Here is a 25,552-nt window from a genome sequence, read left to right as displayed (position 1 = left end):
ATATAGAGAGAGTGTGTGTGTGTTTATCATGGTCATAAGACATATTATTGCATTGAAAATGTACATACACAGCATTAGATTTCAGGCTGCCACCCACAATTGTGTTTCTCTGACCTAAATCCAGTGAAATCAACAAAATTAAAAATATGCCTTTGAATTTGTGTACACAATTAGCAACATTTTGATAAAATATATGAGGCCTGAGTGTACTATAGTGGATTATACTATCAAGAAAATAATATTTAAAAAGTCATTCTTCAGAAAAGTTACAGTTCATGAAAAGCTATAAGGCTTTTCCTTCTCTATAGAGTTGAATGGGGTGAGGACCTAGGAAAATGAAAGGCTTCAGCCACTTCCGGAACAGCTGTACTCATGTCACTCATTCACATTCCTTCTCATCAGAGTGGCCTGAAGATGATTTTGTGTAGATGGTTCAATTGCACAAAACACACTTGCTTCTTTTGAATCTAAAATTAGCAGTTAAAAGGCGAAATGCTCCTACAGTATTATATGCATAATAGTGAAATAACAAAATTGTCCAAATCTCCATCAAAACAGCAAAATTTATACATATCATGGTATAGTCAGAAGAAGAGGGCGACAAAGGATGAGATGGTTGGATGGCACCGATTCAATGGACATGAATTTGAGCCAACTTCGGGAGATGATGAAGGACAGGGAAGCCTAGTGTGCTGCCGTCCATGGGGTTGCAAAGAATCAGACAGGGCTGTGCAACTAAATAACAACAACAACAAATGGTATAGTCATACCATGGAATACTCTGAAGCCAATAGTAAGTGGAGTTCAGGAGTGTGTGAGTGAAAGTGAGTGCATATGTGAAAAGAGAGAGAAGTGGCTGTATTTTATGTATGGTCATTTATGTATATGTACGTATAATGTATATGTATTGTCTTCATGTATGTATATTTATATACACATACAGAGAGAGATGATCAAGATATACTGCTAAAGCAAAAATTCAATTTTTCTGAATAGTCCATGTAAAATGAATTCATAAAGAAATGATGGTGCAATTAATAATACTTGCTTAACCCATGTCTACCTAGGGAGTACTCATCTATACATTTCATTCATAATAACTAATTTATCTCTTACAGTAACCCTGAATTATTGGCTCTATTATTTTCCCCATTGAACTGATAAGGAAACTGAAGCAGAGTAACCTGCCAATACTTCTTCTCAAGTCATACAGTTAGTAAGTACTTTTGTCTGTAATACTCCATCTGCCCCTCGTTCCCATCTCATCTTCCTCCTCTGATTTCAGGGACTTGCCTGGCAGTCCAGTGGTTAAGACTTCACCTTCAAGTGAAGGGGGTGTAGGCTGGATCCCTGGCCAGGGAGCTGAGACCCCACATGCCTTGCAGGCAAAAAATCAAAACACATAAAACAGAAGCAATATTTTAACAAATTCAACAAAGATTTAAAAGAAGAAAAAAAGAAGCTGATTTCTACCCATGGCTCTGCTTGTCCTCCTGAGTCTATGGATTTAGCTGATGCGAGTGACCCTCAAAGGTGAGGTGGAGAAAGGTGGTAGAAGTGGGAGCTTCACATTCACCTCCAGTGCCTTCCCTTCTGCTCACTGCCATGCAGTGACCCAACAGGGCTGCTCTCCTCTCCTTGGGACCACAGTCTCTGCTTTGTAACCCCTTTCCCACAGCTACACTGTCACTGAATTACAATAACAGCTTCCTCTCTGCCTGTGCTTTCTGGCCCAGGGGAGTGGGGGTAGGGTAGGAGGTGCGGTAGGGGATTCCCCTCTCACTAACCCAGGTTGCCTCACCATTCCTTGTTTCCCTTCACATCTCTATAACTAGTCGCTTCCTCAAAGTCTTCAGTCACTTTGATTGGGTCTTTCCTGCCAGAACCCTGGCTCACAGAGTAGGAGAAGTTGAGTGTTAGTCACTCAGTTGTATCTGATTCTTTGCAACCCCACGGACTGTAGCCTGCCAGACTCCTCTATCCACAGGATTTCCCAGGCAAGAATATCAGACTGGGTTACCATTTTCTTTTCCAGGGGGTCAGACAGGATTCAAATTCAGGCAGTTTTATTCCAGAATCTGTGCTCCACCTCTATCCACCACGCAATCCTGCCTCCTCAGTAAGGTAGTATGTGTGTCTTTTGTAGTATTAAAAGACTGTGCACTAAAATATTGATAAGAGTTTTATCTGGGAAGTAGGATTACAGGGGAGCATAAACTTCTCTATTTTATAGTTCTACAATATTTAAATTTTACTTTATATTTTTCTAATAAATATGCAATAGAGTGTTATATAATAACTATTAATGAGATGACAAAAGGATTTGATACCACTTATTACTACTGACTATTACTTAAAGAAATCTAGTATACTTGTAGAGTAACCCTCCAAGGATGGATATCCACTTTAAAGTTAAAATTTTAATTTTGACTACAGGCTTTTTTATAATATTATGGAAAATCGTTCTCTAGCGCAGAGGTCTAGACAATATGCTATGCACTGTTACTCTTGGGTTGCAAAAAAAAATCCTTGAATAGGAAAATAGAACATTATTATTTCTCATATTTGGTAATGTGCCAAAGAGATGCTCAGAACTGGCTTTTCTGATGAGATGAGAACCAAAAAAAGAGAAACAATATTACACTTTTAATACTCCAGAATTTAATAATGATGGAATCTTATAGCTTCCTTTGGGGCATTATTAATGTATAATAGAGTAAACATCCTTCAGATTTCATCACACCTGTATGATCAGACTATATAAACAATATTTTATAGGGAACTGGAGTCTAAAGTCACATTTCAAGCTCAATGTACACATGCACCTCTCTGCTTAGTCACAATGCAGAGAAGTCTTCTATATCCCTCTTACATGCTACAAATGCAACATTGCCACATCACTTCTTCAACACTCATGGTGAGTTTCCTGCAGAACAAAGGGCTTTAGAAAGAAATTGGGATTCAATTACTAACAGTTTTGCCCCATTGCTAGATACTTCAGAATACTTCCTTTCTGAACCTTCAAAGATAACTGCTGTAATTTTCTGATACATTAAAATATTCAATCTTCACGTTTAAATCATAATAACAAATATGTCTTCCTGAAATCTATGGAGCTCAAGCAATGCTTGATATGAGTAACTAACATCAAATTAACTAATTCTATTCAATTAAAGACATCATAAAAGACCAATATTTCTGCTTCAATTCTTCCCATCTTTCAGCCCTTCTTAACGTGAAATGTGAAATCCATCAGTTGCACTTGTGATACTTCCTAAAAGGCAAATTTAGCTTAACAGAAAAATGTAAATCCAGAAGCCCCCCACATCTAGGTACACGAAACCTCCAGATGTCATTCAAATCCAACTCTCCTACCAGGGATTTAGTAATGAATGACTGCCAGCGGGAAATATGCCACAGCCCCTAATCCTTTAGCCTCCATGACGTCAAGACCTCAAACGTGGAAAAAATCCAGGTCATTCATTATTAGAGCGTAAATGTTAACAATCAATGTCTCCAAGCTGTGGACGTTATTCTGCCCTAAGACCCATCTGTCATCAAAATCTAAATCAGTGAACATTACTCTCAGACTTTTTCTCACTAGAATAAAAGCTGTGTTGGCTATAGGTGAGGCATAACTTGGAATTAAACTATAAATCTTACGTAAATGCTGTATCTCAAGATCACATACAATTGTATATAAAACAATTCAGTTAAACATTAATATACCTAGGCATGAATTATTTCCCCTCCTCTGTAGAGACTGGTGGAGAGCTACACATTAACTTTACATTCTTACAATTATATGCAATACATGTTAGTTAAAGCAAATGGTTCATTTGTCTTATTTTCATGGCTATAGACATTTACTTATACTCAATACATTTTTTTTTTCAATCAAAAATGGCAATAAGTGAGAGACAGCATCTCAGATTGCTCTGAGGAACTATTCAAAAGATGTAAGGGAGCAGCCAGCATTTATAGGAGTTTTTGCTGTAAAAAAAAAAAAAATCAAAAAGTTACTGCTTATCACAACAGACATCTCAAGTTGATTATTTTAGTGCTTTTCAATGTGTAGGAAAATTTAAGAGTCTGGGTTTACTGAAATTACTCCTTTGATATATATCTTAACTGTCTAGGGTCAGTATCCTATTTTTTTCCATCCTGAATTCCCCTTAGGGTACACTGTCCTGGATGCTACAGTGGCTGATGGCAGGCAACATTCTTTGTCCACCTTGCTCCTTTAATTTTCATGTATTTCTATATATGTACCCCAAAATAGCTAATAAAGATAAAACCTGCTGTCAGGAAAAAAAAAATGGTAATAAGATCCTGGCACAGGGACAACCATCTTTTTCATGTCCACCTCAATGTCTGCTCATATTTTCAGGGGCTGACTGCTAAGCCCAGTAGCTATGTTACTCTGACTATAGTTCACAGCCAAACGAAAAGCTAAGTAGGGGATTCCCATTAATAATTTAGTATTAACTGCTAGAAAAGACAAAAAGGAATCTGTTTTTCTCTTCTCTTGCCTATGCACTAAAAATGAAAATAAAATACAAAAGGCATTAATGAAAGAAAAAATGACCAAGAAAATAATTGTTAATAAAAACATGCACTTAAAAGGAAGCAGGCAGTAAGTTCATTTTTTATTAAAGCATAGTTGATTTACAATGTTGTGCTAATTTCTGCATGTAACAAAGTAACTCAGTTATACATATATATACACTCATTTTATATATTGTTTTCCATTTATCCCAGGAGATTGGATATAGTTCACAGTGCTATATTCAGTAGGACCTAGCTGTTTATCTATTCTAAATGCAATCCCTTGCATTTGTAGGGTATGCTCAGTTGTATCTGACTCTTTGAAACCCTATGGACTGTAGCCCACCAGGCTCCTCAGTCCATGGAATTCTCCAGGCAAGAATACTGGAGTGGGTTGCCATTTCCTCCTCCAGGGACTCTTCCCGATTCAGGATTGATCCCTTGTTTTCTGTGTCTCCTGCATTGGCAGACAGTCTTCAACATTAGCATCACCTTGGAAGCCCCAGATTGTATCTACTAACCCCAAACTACAAATCCATCCCTCTCCCTCTCCTAAATGAACTCTCTCTCCTAAAAATGAGTTCACTTTTAGATAGCTATGTTTAAATTCAGAATGTGTAAATGAATTTGGAATACTGTATTCATCAGAAATTCCCAAAGAATTGATTAGCTCCTGAAGAATTATTAGCTAAAAGTGGCTACTAAAATATAAAATATCAGTTTGACCTTGGATACTTCAGACAAAATAATATGATTAAATACTGAGAATGTTACTTCTGGCATTAAATAGCCAGTTCCTCTAAAAAGAGAGAATTGGCTCATGGGAATAAAAACAGAGATGAATTTTGAAACTTTTTTGAAGATTAGGCTACTTTGGCAAAGCTCTATAACTGCAGTGAAATAGAAGCTATAAAGATAAATGCTAAGAATTCTTTTTCACAGACAATGAACACTGTTGCATGCATTGCTCAGGTGGTGTGGCTAGTCTCATCAATCGAAGCAAGAAAAACTGCAAACTTCAGAGTCAGGATTGGACTAATCAGGGTGGCTGTGTGTTTGGGAGTGGAGGAAAAGTGCATAACAGAAAGTAAGGGTGCCTGGACACAAGACAGTGAAGAAGGGATGTGTCCTCGCCCAGAGTAAAGACAGGGACGGAAGGGGAAGACTGGTTTTGATTTACTTTTGTTTCCTTGTTTTTGTGTTTGTTTATGCATTTCATAATGCTCATTGGTAACTATGTGGACAATTGTGATGTCAATAGGAAGAAAAATACACATGGTTGATTGTCAATTACATTAGCTGAAAAAATGGAAAAATGCAAAAACAGTAATTCCAATTGATGAAAAGAAATACTAACACAAGCTGCATGGAAAAATTGTGAAACACTATGAAGTGGGGGGAAAAACCAAGCAAAACAAAATAAATGAGTGGGTTCATGACCAGCTCAGCTCACACATCTGGATACTTCTGGCTTTCATTGTGTTGAAGCCATTTTATAAATCCTAAGTAACAGAAAACTGATAACCGTGCAAGTTACTGCCCGAACACTGATCCTAAGAGAAATGCATGCTCTGCCCATTGGAATGCAGCTGATTCTTGCCCTATAGACAGTGATCAGTTTCCCATTTTGAAAAAATTGATTTCCATCATACTTTATCTGACAATGAATGTGGGACACTTTGACTTCTCCTGCGAATCAGGTGCCATATCTTATCTGTTCCCTCCTTAATCAGATAAGGGAAATATTTGGCAGGTATTCATTTTATATTTGTGTGAGTCATGACTTACATTTTTTATTAAAAAAATCCTTTAGATCTATACATAGGCATGTGCGCTCACATTCACAGACATGTACATCACCAATAATATTTAAGAGCAACTACATTATGGTTGAATTGCAAGTAGTTTCCCCAATATACTTTTCTGCATTTTCCAAAATTTGTTTAATAAGCATGGATTACTTCAACAATCAGAAAAGATATTATAAAAAACTTAAACATCCTAAAACCTAAAATAATCCTCTGAGAGTTTCTACACCTAGAGCTTGATCTCAAACAAACATATGTTTTTAATATCTGTGATTAGGTGACCCCTCAAAAGCAGCCAGTTCCTAAAATACTATATGATCATATTTTCACTTTTAAAAACAGGAGATACATATGTACCAGGAACCTAGAATTGCTAATCCCAGTAAATATATATCACTATATCAATATAAATATCAGGGAAAATGTACTTTAAAGGCCTGACAGAAACTGGGTAAAATTAGAATTTAGAGTTGTGATATTTAAAAAAACAACAACTATATCTTGGATTTTATTTAGAGAAATGATGAAATACCAATAAGAACCACAACCAGGAGTATCTAGGTATTAGTGGGGTGAAGTCCTTCATCTAGTTGTTCAGGCCACAACTGCCCCAGTTGTTTCAGAGTGCTCATCAAAATTTATTAGATTATTTATTTCTTGCTAACCCAGAAAAAAAAATAAATCTTTGCACTCCATAGCCTGCCATATTACAAAAGAGACAAATGTACTGAAATTAGGATGCATGCATGGTAAGTCGCTTCAGTCATGTCTGACCCTTTGTGACACTAGGGACTGTGGCCTGCCCAGCTCCTCTGTTTGTGGGATTTTCCAGGCAAGAATACTTGAGCGGGTTGCCATTTCCTCCTCCAGGGGATCTTCCCCACCCAGGGAGCGAACCTGGATCTCCTGCATTGCAGGCAGATTCTTTACCACTAAGCCACCCGGGAAGCCCCGAAATGAGGATAGTAATGAGCAGTAACTCTTAATGGTAAATAAATTTTTTTTTTAAAAAAAGCATAGAAAGGATAATAAATATCATAAATTCTGAAGACACAGATTTCATAACAAAGGCAGGAAAGCAAATCCTTATAGTTCAGTAGTTTTCATAAAATATCAATATCAGCATATGCATGAAAAAATAGGAAACTTCATTTTTTAATCATCATGAAACTTCAACCCGTTTTCTCACTAAATAAGTCAATACATTCAAGTGGACTTTTTGTCTCACTCTGAGCACTCATAACAGAAATAGAATGCATTCAGAAAATTAAAAATTCATCACAAAGGAGCAAAGTAATGATTCAAGAACTATTATGGGTTAAATTGGGCCCATCCTGTCCCCTGAAAACATACTGAAGTCCTAATCCCAGCACTGTGAATACGATCTTATTTGGAAATAGGGTCTTTGCAGATGATAAAGTCAAGATGAGATCATTAGGGTGGGCCCTAGGTGACTCAGTGGTAAAGAACATGCCTGCCAAAGAAGGAAAGCCAGGATTCATGGGTTCGATCCTTGGGTTGGGAAGATCCCCTGGAGGAAGAAATGGCTACCCACTTCAGTGCTCTTGCCTGGAAAATTCCATGGACAGAGGAGCCTGGCAGGCTGCAATCCATGGGGTCACAAAGAGTCGGACACAACTAAGCAACTGAACACACATGCATGCATGATCCAATGTGACTGCATCCTTATACATAGAAAAAATCTGGACTCAGGAACAGACACACTGAGTGAACGTGATGTAAAAACATAAGCAGACCACTACCTACAAGTCAAGGAATGTCTGAGACCACAAAAACCCAGGAGGCAGACATAGAACAGTCTCTGCCTTCAAAATTCTTCCAAGGGACCAATTCTACAGACACTAGTGGTAGAAGGAGAGGGTGGGATGCATTGAGAGAGCAGCATGGAAACATATACATTACCATATGTAAAATAGACAGCCAGCGGAAATTTGTTGCATGATGCAGGGAGCTCAAATCAGGTGCTCTGTGACAACCTAGAAGAGTGGGAGGTTCAAGAGGGAGGGGACATATATATACCTATGGCTGACTCATGTTAATGTATGGCAGAAGGGAAGTGAAGTCGCTCAGTCGTGTCCGACTCTTTGCAACCCCATGGACTATAGCCTACCAGGCCCCAACCATGGGATTTTCCAGGCAAGAATACTGGAGTGGGTTGCCATTTCCTTCTCTAGAGGATCTTCCCAACCCAGGGATTGAACCCGGGTCTCCTGCATTGCAGGCAGACGCTTTACCGTCTGAGCCACCAGGGAAGCCCCTAATGTATGGCAGAGACTAACACAATATTTTAAAGCAATCATCTTTCAATTAAAAATAAATAAATTAAGAAATATTCTATCCTGCAGAACTGAGAGACGATAGCTTTCTGCTGTTTAAGCCATTCAATTTGTGGTACTTTTTTACAGAGTCCCAGGAAACAAATACAAGAATTGACATTTGTCTAATTTCACATGCTTCTTATGATCTCAATTTGTTTGTTCAGTCACCAAGTGGTGTCCAACTCTTGGTGACCCCATGGACTGCAGCATGCCAGGCCTCCCTGTCAGCCTGTCCATAGCCCACCAGACTCCTCTGTCCATGGAATTTCCCTGGCAAGAATAGTGGAGTGGGTCGACATTCCCTTCTCCAGGCCATCTTTCCGACCCAGGAATTAAACCTGTGTCTCCTGCATTGTGGGCTGATTCTTTACCATCTGAGTCACCAAGGATGAAGTATGATCTCAACAGAATATGATGATTTTTTGCTATTGCTTGAAGGGCTTTCCTAATAGTTCAGACGGTAAGGAATCTGTCTACAACAGGAGTCCTGGGTTTGGTCCCTGGGTAGAGAAGATCCCCTGGAGAAGGGAATGGCAACCCATTCCAGTACTCCTGTCTGGAGAATTCCATGGACAGAGGAGCTTGATGGGCTACAGTCCATGGGGTCACAAAGAGTCAGACACTACTGAGTGACTAACACTTTCACTTGCTGTTGCTTTAGCACACTAATAATGACTGAGCAAGAGATTTTCTGAAGATTCAGTCCTTTCTTCCCAAATCCACCTCTACCAACACACACACACACACACACACACTAGGAAAAGAGAGCAAGTATCTTTGAATAAACAGTACTTTTTTAAACACAACTTACAACTGACTGGTTGTAAGTTGGTACCATCAATTATTATTATTAATGATGTTCATTAATGCTAATTGTTTCACATTTACTGCCACACTTTTAAATATTAAGAACATTTCAAAATTTATGTTTTAGCTTAGGTATCATAAGAAAACCTAATTGGGACAATGAAATGAATGGTTAAAGACAAGGCAGAGAGTTAAAAGTAAATCAAAAGTTTTCTGAAATGTTTATTAAATTTAATGGTGCTCATTATCCATTAACAGATATCCATATTAAAATGAGAAAGAACAAGCATGCTGATTTCCATTGAGAAACCCCTTTCTTGCAAAGATCAGAGGTAAACAAAAAGTCACATTTCCCCTTACCCCCGAAGACTGGAAACTATAAATAAAAGTGTCATTGATTTGGGGAAAACATATAGAGCCATAGCTGGGCTTCCCAAGTGGTGCAGTGATAAAGAATGCCCCTGCCAATGCAGGAGACACAGAGACATGGATTCAATTCCTAGGTCGGAAAGATTCCCTGAAGAAGGAAATGGCAACCCGCTCCAGTACTCTTGCCTGGGAAATCCCATGGATAGAGGAGCCTCATGGGCTATAGTCCACGGGGTTGCAAAGTTGTGACTGAACACACACACACACACACACATATCTGTATCTACTTCAGTTTGCTATAACTAACTTAGTGTTTAATAAACAAAAATTAAAATGTTAAAGAATATATTATATATTAATAAAAATAAGAAGAGACTTTGCTACTGAGTTAGATATTGTATCACTATAGCACAGCATAACTATTAAACATAAAATACCTTTGAGAAATGAGAAATTTCAAGGGAATCACAGTAACTAGCTCCTTGCTAGCTTTAAATCTGGGTAGTAACTCAGTAACTAAAAGGGAGTGGGGAAATATAAATTCACATCTGTTATAAAATTCTGTCTGCATTATCAACTATACAAAGAAATTAAGAAATACCAAGGTAACATTTAACAAGACTCTATCACACACACACTGGAGAAGAAAATGGCAACCCATTCCAGTATTCTTGCCTGGAGAATCCCGTAGACAGAGGAGCCTGTTGGGCTGCTGTCCATGGGGTTGCACAGAGTTGGACACAACTGAAGTTGACTTAGCAGCAGCAGCAACACACACACACAAAAAAAGATCTTTGAAAATACATCATATAGAAAGCATAGCTTTAATAAAGAACACCTCTTAGCTAAACAATGAGTCAAATGGGTATGTGAACAGTAAAGACACAATCTAGGAGGTTTTATTTAGCAAACCTAAACATTCAGAGCTCTCTAGACAAGACTTACATGAAAGATTAAGTGTGTCATGTACTTTTTAGATCAAGGTCTAAGAAATTAAGATTACCTCTACACCTATGCATTCACAGTTCTATTCACAGGATGAAAAACTATGAGAAATAAAAGATGTTGAAACCAAGAAAAAATTTTAAGTTCTTTTTTTTTTTTTTTAAGTCTTTACTGAATTTATTACATTATTGCTTCTGTCTTATATTTTTGTATTTTGGTGTCAGGAGGTATGTAGGATCTTAGCTCCCCAAACAGAGATTGAACTTGCACCCCCTGCATTGGAAGAACTCTTAACCACTGCGCCAGGAAAGTCCCCCAAAACTGAGATAAATCTTAGATGTTTATCATTCCTCCAGTTTTTCTTTTTTTTTTTTTTTTTTAGTTTAAAGGAGATTGAACTTATAAGCATGGAAAAGGATGAATTATCCATAGCAACTAAGCCAGAAAGTAGATTTTTAAATGATATAGGAGAAACAGAATAAAATTCAGGGAGATAGAAGAAGACAATACATATTTTTACATTTTAATTTAATTGAACACATTAAGATAAAAGTATTCCTATGTATTGAAAAGCCCAAGTTTTAATTTAAACCATAAATATATGATGCTGGTTAACATTCAAAGCAAATACTATTTAAAAATTAATGGGTATCATTTTTTCTCATTTTCAGGTCATCTGTCAGAATCTGCTCTAGCGTACAGTGTTTTGGGAGATTTGAGATAACAGACTAATGTCTGGGCATCAGATCTTTTCATCAATGTGATATGAAAAGGATGGTTAGGCCAGAAAGATAGGACATATCACTCATGCTTTAAAAAAAAATCAAGCAAAAACTTTTGTTTGCCTAATTTCTACTTCATATCATACTTTGCACTTTCTAGGAAAAAGAAATCAAGCCTTTCCCTTCTACAGAAACATCGCTTTTGAAAGACTGGAAGCAACCCACTAAAAATTAAGCAATTGTTGCCAATTAAACTGTAGTACAGCTGCACCCATTTAAAAAGAGCAGCTGTTGAAGAAATAAAAGTATGTTCTCTGCATCAAATGACAAAACATTAAAAAAAAAGTGACATTTGATTAAATGGATATTTATTAGATACAGCTCCATATGGCTTTTACATAGATTCTTCGATGTAAACACCAGCTTCTTTTACACAGAAAGTTGAGAAGTGCTTATCTCTGAAATACTCACTCAGCTCCATTTTGTCCTCTGAGAAACAATTATTTTATTTTAATGTGCAAAATATCCAGGCCAGCTTGATTATGTGTAATTGGGCTCTAATATTTTGCGTTTTTCAACTCTGAGTGTCAGAATCTGCTTCTAAAACTAAAATCTAAAACTCAGTTTTCTCATCCTTAACTTGTACTTGCTTTTTTCTTTCCCACATTCTATAAAGTAAAGCATGATCTGCTCATTTCAGAAAATATAGACCTATAAGAAGAGGGAATTTCTCTATGGCATGGTTGTCCTGTCATCTTGAAACAAAAATATTTGTGCTTCTCTATGGGTTAGAAATACTCTTCTATATCAGGATTTTTTAGAGCTTCCCTGGTGGCTCAGACAGTAAAGAACTGCCTGCAATGTCAGAGACCTGGGTTTGATCCCTCACTCAGGAAGAGCCCCTAGAGAAGGGAATGGCTACCCACTCTGGCATTCTTGCCTGGAGAACTGAATGGACAGAGGAGCCTGGTGGGCTACAGTCCATGGGATCACAAGGAATCAGACATGACTAAGCAATTAACACACAGGAAAAAAGAACACATGTGCAATGTATAAATTTGGTCATTCAGTTCAGTCACTCAGTCCTGTCCCACTCTTTGAGACCCCATGAACCACAGCATGCCATGCCTCCCTGTCCATCACCAACTCCCGGAGTCCACCCAAACTCATGTCCATTGGGTCGGTAATGCCATCCAACCATCTCATCCTCTGTTGTCCCCTTCTCCTCCTGCCCTCAATCTTTCCCAGCATCAGGGTCTTTTCCAATGAGTCAGCTCTTAGCATCAGGTGGCCAAAGTATTGGAGTTTAACAAAATATTTTTTGTTTTCCAACTAAATGATTGATTATGTAGTCATAACACTCAGAGCAACAATGAGAAATAATGTAGTGGTTTCCATACTTTCCAGAAAAAAAAAAGTCATTTGGGGAGCTTGTTAAAAATATATATTTACCAGTTTCTGAGTCAATTGATTAAGCCAAGAATGTAAGTAGAGTTTGGGGAATTTGAGAAGAGATGCTATGAGCAATAAAAGGGATTCATCTTAATGTTTTTAAAAGATACAAATAAAGATACACTATATGTATTTATTTTTTTGCAAGCTGCTTCATTGTGCCACTTGATATATAACTGGAAAAGACTCATCTCATAGTTAGATTTTGTTAGGCTTAGATTTATTACAGGTTTCCCTGGTGGCTCAGATGGTAAACAATCCTCATGCAAAGCATCAGACTCAGGTTCAATCCCTGAGTTGGTAAGATCCACTGGAAGAGGGCATGGCAACCCCCTCCAGTATTCTTGCTTGGAGAATCCCATGGACAGAGGAGCCTGGTGGGCTATACATGGGGATCCCATAGATTTAATACAGCAAATGTCTTGTCATGCAAGTGACCAGGACTGGTAGTTGGTTAACAACAACAACAAAATCAGTTAATGCAGTTGAGTTATGTAGAGCAGGAAATCATTTAACCAAATTCAATGTACATATAATATATATTTGGTTTTAACTTGAAATATTCTTTATTCATACACTTATTCACCAATCTTTTATAAAGGACAAGACTACAAGGTATAGGTCTCCTATTTGGTATCCCAAGTCATCTTTAAAAAGAAGATAACCTAAACATCTGTAATGCAACAAGGTTATTTGATCTTTACAGGTCTCCAAGTATTTCACAATTATATCACCTACACCTAATTTGGAATTCCCTGGTGGCTCAGTGGTAAAGAATCCACCTGTCAATGCAGGAGACACAAGAGATGGTGCATTCGATCCCTGAGTTGGGAAGTTCCCCTGGAGTGGAAAGTGGCAACCCATTCCAGCATTCTTGCCTGGAGAATCCCATGGACAGAGGAGCCTGGTGGGCTACAGTCCGTGGCCTCACAAAGAATCAGACATGACTGAGCACCACAAGGATGATGAGAACATCTAATTCAACATACAAGCTATATCCACTTGGCCTTCATCAAGTTTTTCAAAAAAAGTATTTAACGTTTTTAATAAAAATAGCTACAATTTTTTGTTTATATTTCAATGCTTAATATACTTTTAATTAAATTATGTGATTACAGTAGTAAGTATAGGTGGGAACAAACACACTTGCTGGAGCAGCAAGTGTAGGTTTGGGAACAGCTGATGAGCATCAGTTTTTATTTTCAACAGAGACTGGAGAGCACAGACTAGTTATGTAAGCTGTTTAGGGAGAGGTCAGTGAAGAAAATTCCCCCTATGGTTTCATTTCATAGCTTGAATGGTGTTCTGTATTCACTGTCGGTGCTAGTTTTCTTTCAATAGTTTCCTTTGGTTAGTTTCTCCCACTAGAACTTATCTTTGTAAGAATATGGTGGGAAATGTTATTCACAAATAGTCCTCTCTTCACTGTCCTCCTATGGTTTTAAAGCTGACTGGAATAGCTTCTGGTCAAATCAATGCTTAAAAAAAAAAGAGAGAGAAGTTATGCAATCTAAAACAAATATTTAGAGGAAAATTTTCCATGAGACAAAAATGGTCAATAGACCAAGTTACAGAAATTAATTCCTAATAGACTTGCAATTAATCAAGTCATTTCTTTAATAATAAATTCTGTTAACTTTGCAAATACTCTTAGTTCTTTGAGAAATAACTTTCAGAAGACATAATTGGTCATATCAAATTACACCAGACCTAATATAAACAGCAGTTCATCCGTAAGTGGAATACTTTTCAATCCTGGATGCTCCATTATGTGACTGATAAAGAAGTTGAGTAAATAACTTTAAAAGACTTGAAGTCATAGGGCTTCTGTTACATAGTTAACAAATACCATTCAAGCAAGGAGATGTTCAATTGCTTTGACTTGGCTTTCTCTCCTGTAGTTTTCTACAATTAACTGTGTCATTTTACAGCAGCAACAATAATTGCCAAATTCATCTTATTGCTTGGCAACCAACACATCTCCAAGAAGACCCAAAATGCATGTTCTCTTCAAAGATAGTGGGGTATTTAGCCTAACAGCTATTAAAATGAGGCCAGAAAGCAAGAGAAAGAACTTCATGGACAAATGAACTCTTTATTGCCAGCCCTGTTGCCAAAAGAAAAAATTTCCTCAGATATTTACTCTTGTCAACATTGATGAAAAGGAGTCAGAACATGATGATGAAATCTTGACAAACCAAGCCCTTTAATCATCCAGGGACTTCAGGTTTAGAGCCCGCCTTCCTGATTTTGCACTCTTGTATAATTCCCAGCCTCTTCGCTGCACTAACATGAGTAAACTAAAAATCATTTGAAGGTTTTATTATACAAAGTCCAACTATTAACAGAGAAAAAAGATTTCAAGTAATGGCGAGAATCTTCTAAGCAATCCCAGCTGCAGAAGTCTCTGTTCCAAGTGTCCTCAGGGTAATCTGAATCACTTTCCACCCACAGTTTTCGCCATGCTGGCCCCAGGAAAGCATTTCCTATATGTGCTCATGTTTGGTCATAAGTTCAAAAGACCACGATTTGGATGATATCAGGAGCAACCAAAATATTTTTATGTGATGAGATTCCTTTTTCTTCCTTTTGACTCCTAACCCGGGGTGATTTTTAAATGTTGACCCTCAACTACAGAGACATGAGGTGTGTCATGGTATATCAAAGGAGAACAAATGGAAAGGAATTTAAGTAGAAATATATATATGAACTTTGGCATGGATCAAGGAGGAGGAGGGTGGCAATACAATCACGTTGTGCCCATAAAAACAGAGGCATCCATTAGGAATCACTACAATGAACCTTTTTACAGCACACAGTATTTGATATACTTCTAATAAAGCAAATGTGCCATTTCCAATGTTTCACAACTTCTGTTAACTGTGTCAGCTACCTTAAGAGAAGACTTAAAACTTTTTAAAAACGAAGAATACTTATAAGGAACAGAAACAAGGATTCAACTATTTTTCCAAAGAAGTACTGCCATATCACCTGAAAAATCAGAGGTCAAACTCAGCTGTCATTTTTCCAAACGAGTATAGACCTGTGGCGGATTCATTTTGATATTTGGCAAAACTAATACAATTATGTAAAGTTTAAAAATAAAATAAAATTTAAAAAAAATGGAAGAAAAAAAAAACAAACAAAAACACACCTGGCCATGAGAAACTAGGAGTTTTAGTAAATGTTGAAAATTCACAAGCAAGCATTTTCAAAGGAGTGTAATTAGTTCGAGCTCTTTTATGAACATAGTGAGGAAAATATATGAGAAAACTCAAAAGGCTGACTTTTCAACTAAACAAAAGTGTAGGCAAAAATTCATATGCCAAAATTTGGACCTGGAAATGATTTGAGAGTCATAAAGAGAGGAACTTTTTATATTCATATTAATAATACTAAAACACAGCCCCTCCAAATATTGATATTTTCCTGGTGTTTATAAGGATTTCATAATATATAATTATTCCATTAAAATTTGCTCTGAAACCAAGGAGAAGTGTCACTTAAATTATACTTCAAAATAAGTAGTCTGTTTAGATGTAAAGTGTTCTTTCCTGGAAAGTTTTACAGTTATAATCAACATTTACATAGTACATTTGCAGGCAATTTTTAATATTGAGAACTACATCCAATATTTATTAAACTCTTATTGTTTCAATAAGACACTAGACAGCATATTAAAAAGCAGAGACATTACTTTGCCAACAAAGGTCTGTCTAGCCAAGGCTATGGTTTTACAGTGGTCATGTATGGATGTGAAAGTTGGACTATAAAGAAAGCTGAGCACCAAAGAATTGATGCTTTTGAACTGTGGTGCTGGAGAAGACTCTTGAGAGTCCCTTGGACTGCAAGGAGATCCAACCGACCCATCCTAAAGGAGATCAGTCCTGGGTGTTCACTGGAAGGACTGATGTTGAAGCTGAAAGTCCAATACTTTGGTCACCTGATGTGGAGAGCTGACTCATTTGAAAAGACCCGGATGCTGGGAAAGATTGAAGGTGGGAGGAGAAAAGGGGACAGCAGAGGATGAGATGGTTGGATGGCATCACTGATTCAATGGGCATGATTTTGAGTAAACTCCGGAAGTTGGTGATAGACAGGGAGGCCTGGCGTGCTGCTGTCTATGGGGTCACAAAGAGTCAGACATGACTGAGTTGAACTGAACTATTGAGTGTCAAGAACTATGATGTGTACTAAAAATATAAAAAAAGCACAAAAGAAGGAAAGGAAGCGGGGGAGAGAGAAAGAAATATACAGAGAGAAAGAAAAGAAGGAAGGACAGCAGGGAGGAAGGGGGGAGAGAAAAAGAAAGGGAAGAAAGAAAAAAAAAGTAATCAGAGGCTCACTGGAGGCAGTAACTGTAGTGGGTAGAATTACAGGCTCTGAATCCAATATTTATGACACAATCTAAGTGTTTCCAGAAGCTTGATCTGATGGAGGTGTATAAAATGAAAATAGCTACCTAGGGTATTTAGGTCTCCTTATAACTATCACTATATTTATTTTCTCAGTATCCTCTTCGGAATCATTGCTCCTTCCAATTTAGCAGGCTGCCTCTAAACATGGCTCCCTTGTTTATTCATATGGACCAAGCTGTCAAAAGTAATAAACCATCCCTATTCCTAAGAGCACTTTAAAATAAAAATTTACATGAAGCATAATTCCTGAAGTAAATTATTCCTCTCTCACAATTATCATTAGGAACACTGCAACTGTTGACAGACTATTTTGGAAGAACATGACTCATCGACAGAACCTTAAAGCCTTACACAATTTATTTATTTGTTTTCAATTAATTATTTGAGAATTGAGCACTTCCGAGATTTCAAGAAGCCAACTTTGTGGCTTCTGGCAGAAGATTAGATCTGAAAAGAACTGCTTACTTTGGTGACAAAGGAGAAAGGCAAGCTGTTGGAGACATGAATCATGAAAAGCCTTTTCAAGTTCCATTTTCGGTTGTTATAAAGGAAGGGCGGGGGTAGGTGGGGAGGACTAAGAAGTTTTTCAAAACCGATTCTGTTGTTGTTTAAGGGTCTTCTTCTCAAGGCTAACATAATCAACAACAGAGAAAAGGGAATCTTTCTGGGTTTCTTCCCCTTACACTTGAGCGCTTCTTTAAATCAAGAATATCTTAATTCAAAACATGCAACTCTTTCCTTTAGGATTCCATAGCCTACTGAGTTACTTACAGAATTATACATAATTCTTCAAGGGAATGTAAATCATGGGCATAAGTTATAACATAGCACAAACCTGAGGATGAAGGAATGTACATTCTCTAAACACACAACAAAAAACACATGCTCATTTATTCTTCGCAAAATATTTTTAAAATGCTGTTCTTGGATTATTCAACTGTATATGGCATTTCTTCAGGTAAGATTTAACTGACATAACTCTATGTGGCAACTTAAATCATAACATATTCAAGGACATTAGCTCAATAATCATAATTATATATTCATATGTTAAGGATTAGTCTCCTGCCCAGGCTAAAAAAAAAAAAAAAAAAAGACTTCAAGCTGTGGTAGAAATCTCTTTGCTAGAATTCAATGAAAGAAAGCTTACATCTGAAATGAATGCCCTCAGTGGAAATTACATTGTTTCTCCTCCTCTTGAATCTCAGAATCAACTAAAGGAAATGTTGGTAACAAAATTTAACGATCTAAAGAAAAAGTACTTTTCCCAGGTTAATATAAGCAGTGTTTCTCTTAGGAACATTTATAGCTAAAAAGAGATGGTAATGTTTATAATAATAATTTAACTCATCAATTCTAACCTCAGGTTTAAACAGCCTTTAAAAGCAGATATAACTACTGTGTGTGTGCACGCACACATAATTGAGAGAAAAATTAAGATATTACAAATTGAGAGAAAAATTAAGATATTCTGAACAATAGATTTTATACTAGAAATAATCCCTTTAAGAGACAATGGTCAGATTTCAATGCTAATAGTAGGAACTAGGTTTCTAAACAACAAGGTCCAGCAAGGTACAGCAATCAGGTACAGCACATGAACTATATTCAATATCCTGTAATAAACCATAGTGGAGAAGAATAGGGAAGGAATATGTATGTGTATGCGTGTATGTATATATATATATTCAAATCTCTCTGCTCTATACCAGAAATAAACTATACTCCAATAAAACAAGAAATTAGCTTTTATTTAATATCAAATACTTTGGTATCAGTCTATAAAGAACAGAAAAAACCAGGTTGCACAAATTTAGAGTGGTATTATTTTTACCAATGCTTCCCAGGTGGCGCTAGTGGTAAAGAACCCACCTACCAATGCAGGAGATGCAATAGATGCGGGTTCCATCCCTGGGTGAGAAAGATCCCTGGGGGAGGAAATGGCAACCCACTCTAGTATTCTTGCATGGAGAATCCCCATGGACAGAGGAGTCCGGTGGGCTACAGTCCACAGGGTCTCACAGAGAAGGACACGACTAAAGCAACTTAGCACACACACACACTGCAAGACGAAGGAGGAGTGTGTAGAAAACCTTGTCTAAGTGTCATATCCACAACTGGAAAAAAAGATGTTCTTCTCAGGTAATTTTGAAAGCATGATATATATTTTAGGTATATTTTTAAATAAACAGGGGAATACCTCACTTTGTTTTCTATTATCAAGATTCTGGTTTAGAAAAAAGAAATGCAAGTCAAAGTCCAACACATGTATGTATACCCCAGCCTTGCTGTATACCATGGATAAGTGATTAACCTCTATAAACCTCCATTTTCTCACAAAGAATGTGAAGGTAATAAAACAAATTTATGAGGCTGTTGTAAGGGTCAAATCAAATAGTAAATATGCAGTGCTTAGCATGGTAAGAATAACTGAAAGCAATTATTAATTTAATAAAACTGTTCTTTTTTAGTCAAATCTCAACCACTTGTATTTTTGGCACCTTTTTCTCCCTACAACTACTTTATTCAGCCAATCATCTCTCAACTAGCAATCTTAAAACATAACTAGTTGGAAACACATAGTACTGAATTCTATTTAGTAATATGCATTATTACTTCAGGGAAGTATGTCCATATCTGCAACTTACATTGAAATGCATCAAAAAATGTATAGACATTAGTGCACAGATAAAGGCCTGGAGATAAAAATGGTATGTGCATAAGCAAGCATTATAAAATGTTATTCCCTGATGGCTCAGAGGTAAAGAATCTGCCTGCCAATGCCAGATACATGGGTTCAAACCCTGGGTCAGGAAGATCCCCTGGAGAAGGAAATGCCAACCCACTCCAGTATTCTTTTCTGGGAAATCCCATGGACAGAGGAGCCTGGTGAGCTGCAGTCCATGGGGTCACAAGAGTCAGATACAACCTAGTGACTAAACAATAAAAGGTTAATGGTGGAATATAGCTGATATGTACATGATGTTCAACATAAAGTTCTTTCAGCTTTTTAGTATGTTTGACATTCTCCATATACAAAGTTGGGGGGAAAAATTAATTACCCACCACACCTCACTGAAACCTTTGAATCTTGAGGAGTTCTAAGGTTTCATTCCACATAGAGGAATGGTGGGGAGCAATTTACTGCCTTCTTCTTTCAAGTCAAAAATAATACTTGGATTCTTGATGTATGATGCAGAGAACCCAGAACTGGTGCTCTGTGACATCCTAGAGGGATGGGCTAGGGAGGGAGGTGGCTGGGGAATCAAGAGGGAGGGGACACATGTATACCTATGGCAAATTTATGCTGATGTATGGCAAAAACTATCACAATACTGTAAAGTAATTTCCCTCCAATTAAAAAAATATATATCAAAAAAGTAATGCTTGGAGGTTGTTACTAATCTATTTAGAATTTTACACAAAACAGGAAACCTTTCTGGTTAAAGTATGAATCATATGCATGAAATCAATTATTTTTTTATGATGTAAAACATCAGGTCAGCTGGTCAGGAGGTCTCCTCTTTCTTAAGCTGACATTGTTAAAGAACATGCAAATACTGGATGGTACTGGAGAGCATGTGTTCTAGAAAAGTGAGTCTTTGCTTTTTTTATATTAACTTTTAGGAACCAGGCCATGTGTCCCTTACTCTCAAAATCGTGTCTCCACTGTCCTCTGACCTAACTCCCTCCCACCAAGCTCAGATGAGCTGGTGGATACCATCACTTGTTCTTTGTTTAAAAGAGAAGTTTCTAGCAGAAACTTGAGGTTCCTTTTTTTTCACCTCCTGTTTATCTAGCTAGATATTGAATTATTCCATTTGACTTGTGGCCTTAATGGTTTGTCTATCAGAAGTGCTGTCCTTTATGACTTGGTAAAAATAAAGCATTTGTTCGACAATGGGTGTGTTATTTCTGATCAAAAATTGGAAGGCTGGAATCCCTTACTTGCAAACTGCATGATAATTATCATGATAATTAGGAGTACAAATCTGCTGGCACATAGTATTTGTTTCTTGCTGTGGTATTTTTAAACATATGGAAAAGAGATATTTGTGGTGAACTATTTAACTCATGCTTTTCTTGTGGCAGCTCCAAATTTCACAGGCAATCCCTAATCAAATGTATAGTCCTTTTTTTTGCTCCAAAAAAAAATATCCAACGGACTTTGAAATTCTTGAAAATTCAGTAACATGTCTCTGTAAGTCAGAGGTAAGCATATGGATGGAATTTACCTACACTAAAGTTCCTGGACAGTATTACTAGGAGACAAGACAGTTTCTCCGCATTCTGGTGGTTTTGGTTTTTTGTTTTAATTCATAACCAACAGTGACTCGGTTACACCAAAGAAGGGAATGCTCAACTGCCACTTCATTGCTATTGGTAGAAAGGATTACAGGACATTCAGCCATTATATTCTTAATAAATTTCAATGTATAATTTAATAAATATTGACATTTTCAGCCCACAAAGTCAAAGCAATTTGATGGGATTTGCCAAGGGTATAATCTTGTTGATATATCTTTTTGCTTTTTGGAGAAGAATGTTTCATCCAAACCCCAACACGCTGCTTTAAATCCCAGCGGATCAAGCATATGTTCAAGAGACTCATCATCCATCCTTTCTGGATAATTCAGATAATCATCAGAAATGAATTCCTCCTCCACATCAACTTTATTCTCCTGCATCAGGTTCATAAGATGTATGATGCCACAAGATGAAACAGGATAGGCAAAGATCGAAACAGACTAGTGATATGAAACATGTCTTTAAGGTCCCATCTTTAGGGCAGGAATAATTTGAATTACTCATTATACTTATACTCAAGTTATTCTGAATGCTTAAAATTGTAAAAAAATTTTTATCCAAGTTCCCTACAAATACAGGAAGGATCAAAAATAATTTCTACTAAGTAACTGACATGCTTTCATCTAATAAACAATTATGAATTAGTAATCCATTGGGGTCTTGCTTTTCACATTCACTACTAGGAAGTTTAGAGCAAATTTAGGCTATTCACAGAAACTAGGTAGGCTTTGATAATTTTTGTCAAATTCTTGTTCTTCTCACAAATCTTCTGATGACATTTGTATGCCTGTTTTATCAAGCACATACTTTTAGCTTATATATTGCTTTGTTATATTTTATATACATATAAGCAGTGATATGGTTATAAATGTTTTAACAGTGGACTCTCCAGGCAGAAGGGGTATATGTGTATATGTATATGTAGTGTCACAATGATATAAGAATGTATAGCATATATTTTATAAGTAATTATATATATATATATTATTGTAGATTTCATATAGTCAGTTGATTTTCAGAGAGTACTTTTGTGTTTTCCCTAACTTCTATATCCTTAGCCACCTATGGTTGGATTTTCCATTTTATTTTAATTTTCAATTTTATTAGCATGCATCCTCCCTAGCCAAAAACTGCTAAGATTCAGCCATGTTCATTCTTCTTCAATACTGTAGTATTGAATCTACAAAATCTGGGTTTTTCCATGATGAACTTTTCAGCCAACCCAATATATCTATATAAATCCTGGATTCATTCCTTTACATATTCATGTTAGTTTTTAAAGATCTTCCTAAGAGTTTTCCAACAGTGAACTAAGCATCATACTGTATTTGTCTTCTCTGTCTGACTTCTTTCACTTGGCATAATACCCTCAAGCTCCGCCCCAGGCTATCATAAAGGGTAAGACATTCTTCTTTTACATTTAGTTGCTAAGTCATATCCGAGTCTTTTGCAACCCCATGGACTGTAGCCCACTAGGCTCCTGTGTCTGTGGGATTTCCCAGCCAAGAATAATGGAGTGGGTTGCCATTTCCTTCTCCAGGGGATCTTCCTGATCCAGGGACTAAACTTGTGTCTCCTGCATTGCAGGCAGATTCTTTACCACTAAGCCACCTAGGCTTCTTCTTTTATTCCTGAGTAATATTCTACTGTGTGCATATGTGTATGTGTGTGTACACATCTTTATTCATTCATCTGTCAATGGACACTTAGGTTATTTCCATTTCTTGACTGTTATAAATAATGTTGAAATGATTTACAGCATTTACAGGGATGCTGATAACTTTCCAAGAAAGGGATTTCATTTCCTTTTGATATATACCCATAAGTGGAACTGTTGAATGACAAGGTAGTTGTATTTTTAATTTTTTGACACAGTTACCTACTGTTTTCCACTGTGTCTGCTCCAATTTATAATCCCATTAATAGTGCACAGAGGTCTTTCCTTTTCTCTACATCCTTACCAGCACTTATCATTTCTTATCTTTTTTGACAGTAGCCATTCTAACAGCGGTGAGGTGATAGCTCACTCTGGTTTGGATTTTCATTCCCTGATGACTAATGATGTTTACAATCTCTTCATGCACCTGGTAGCCATCAGTATGTTTTCTTTGTAAAAATGTCTAGTCAGACTTTCTGCCTACCTTTTAATCAGACTTTTTTTTATATTTAGTTGCTTGAGTTCTTTATATAATTTTGATATTAACCCTTTATACCTTGCCAATATTTTCTCCCATTCAATAGATTGTCTTTTCATTTTGTTGATAGTTTCTTTTGCTGTGCAGACTTTTTTAGTTTGATGTAGCCCCACTTATTTGTGCTTGAACAATCCTTGCATCCTTGAATTATTTTTATATTCTAATCACAGAAGTTAACAATCTTCACTTATTATGATCACGATATCCATAAAAGTCATCCTACAAAACTCAAATATAAAAATCAAATATTATGTAGCACAAACTACATAACATACTTGTCTCCCCAGTGGGTTACCATTTCCTTCTCCAGGGGATCTTCCTGACCCAGGGATCGAACCCAGGTCTCCTGAATTGCAAGCAGACACTTTAACCTCTGAGCCACCAGGGAAGCCCAATATAAGAACACTGGAGATCAATTAGAAGGATGTGACATCAGTATTTTGTTTGTCAATTATAGCAGTGCTGTGCTGGTACTTTTCTAATTCTTCCCATAATCTTCAAAGTCAGAACAGAAGCCAGAAGAACAAAATCTTACTTTTATGTCTCAAAAGAAAGAGTAAGTCAAAATGCAAATGATTAAAGCAAAGAGATTTAAATTAAGAAAACCACCAGATGGGACTTCTTTGGTGGTCCAGTGGTTAAGAATCTGCCTGCCAACATGGGGTACACGAGTTTGATCCCTGGTCCAGGAAGATCACACATTCTGCAGAGCAACTAGAGACCACGCTCCACAACATGAGAAGCTAATGCAATGATAAGCCATGCACCACAACTAGAGAAAGCCCATGCAGCAATGAAGACACAGTGCAGCCAAAAATAAATAAGTTAATTTTTTAAAAAGAAAACCACCTGATTTTTAAAACTCAATAAATTCTGCCATGAACTAAAATGCAAACTGAAATACTTAAGCAATCTTGCGCTTATTGTTTCTTGACTCCGACTCACTCCACTCCTGTTACTACTTCCATGCTTATCAAGCATGAGTCTCCTGCATTCCCCTCCAATGGTTCAAAGAGCATCTGCTTTTCAGTTTCTTCCTTTATTGGCAGTAAAGCCTGTGTAGCCTGTGCGTTAGCTCATTGACATCCTAACTTATTTTCAGACACACAAAAGCAAAAGCTTTTATTTGCTACTATGAACTTAAAGTTAATGAATTCTTCAGGCAAAGAGACTGCAAAACGTCTTTGCATCACTTTCCTCATTTCTTACTTAGATTTTGTCACAGAACAGAACTTACATGGAAAAGTAAGTGTGAACTCACTGGGGACACTCTGCCCCAGGATTTGGACACTTCACTAATTTCTATGCAGGAGTCCAGGAATTGGAAAAGATACATTTTTATATATATACACACACATTTTTACATATATATATACATTTTTTACATATATATATATTTTACACATATATATGTATGTATGTATTTCCCTACATTTAGCATAAAAACTAGATGATAAAGAACTTTCCCTGATCATTAAAGGGCAGAACTGTTTTGTCACTCATTTCTGATCAACAGTGATCTAAAGAGATTAATTAACAAATCATCCAGTTAATCTAATCTGTGAAGATTCAACAACATAGCACACTCCCATCTAGTCCAAAGTTAAAAAAAAGCAAAACATAAATTTATCTACTATAGTC

At 36.8% G+C, this 25,552-nt stretch overlaps 1 protein-coding gene and 1 non-coding gene across 6 annotated transcripts in view; both read right to left on the bottom strand.

Moving 5' to 3' along the window:
* Nucleotides 1–25,552, bottom strand: part of PDE3A (phosphodiesterase 3A) — a 363,124-nt gene that overhangs the window by 216,341 nt on the left and 121,231 nt on the right. The window lies entirely within an intron of this gene.
* Nucleotides 8,558–8,629, bottom strand: TRNAC-GCA (transfer RNA cysteine (anticodon GCA)). Its single transcript has one exon. It is a non-coding gene; the product is annotated as a tRNA-Cys (tRNA).

Source organism: Bubalus kerabau, chromosome 1 (genome assembly GCF_029407905.1).
Source record: "Bubalus kerabau isolate K-KA32 ecotype Philippines breed swamp buffalo chromosome 1, PCC_UOA_SB_1v2, whole genome shotgun sequence".
Classification (NCBI taxonomy): Eukaryota; Metazoa; Chordata; class Mammalia; order Artiodactyla; family Bovidae; genus Bubalus; species Bubalus kerabau.
This window is presented reverse-complemented; position numbering and strand designations above follow the sequence as displayed.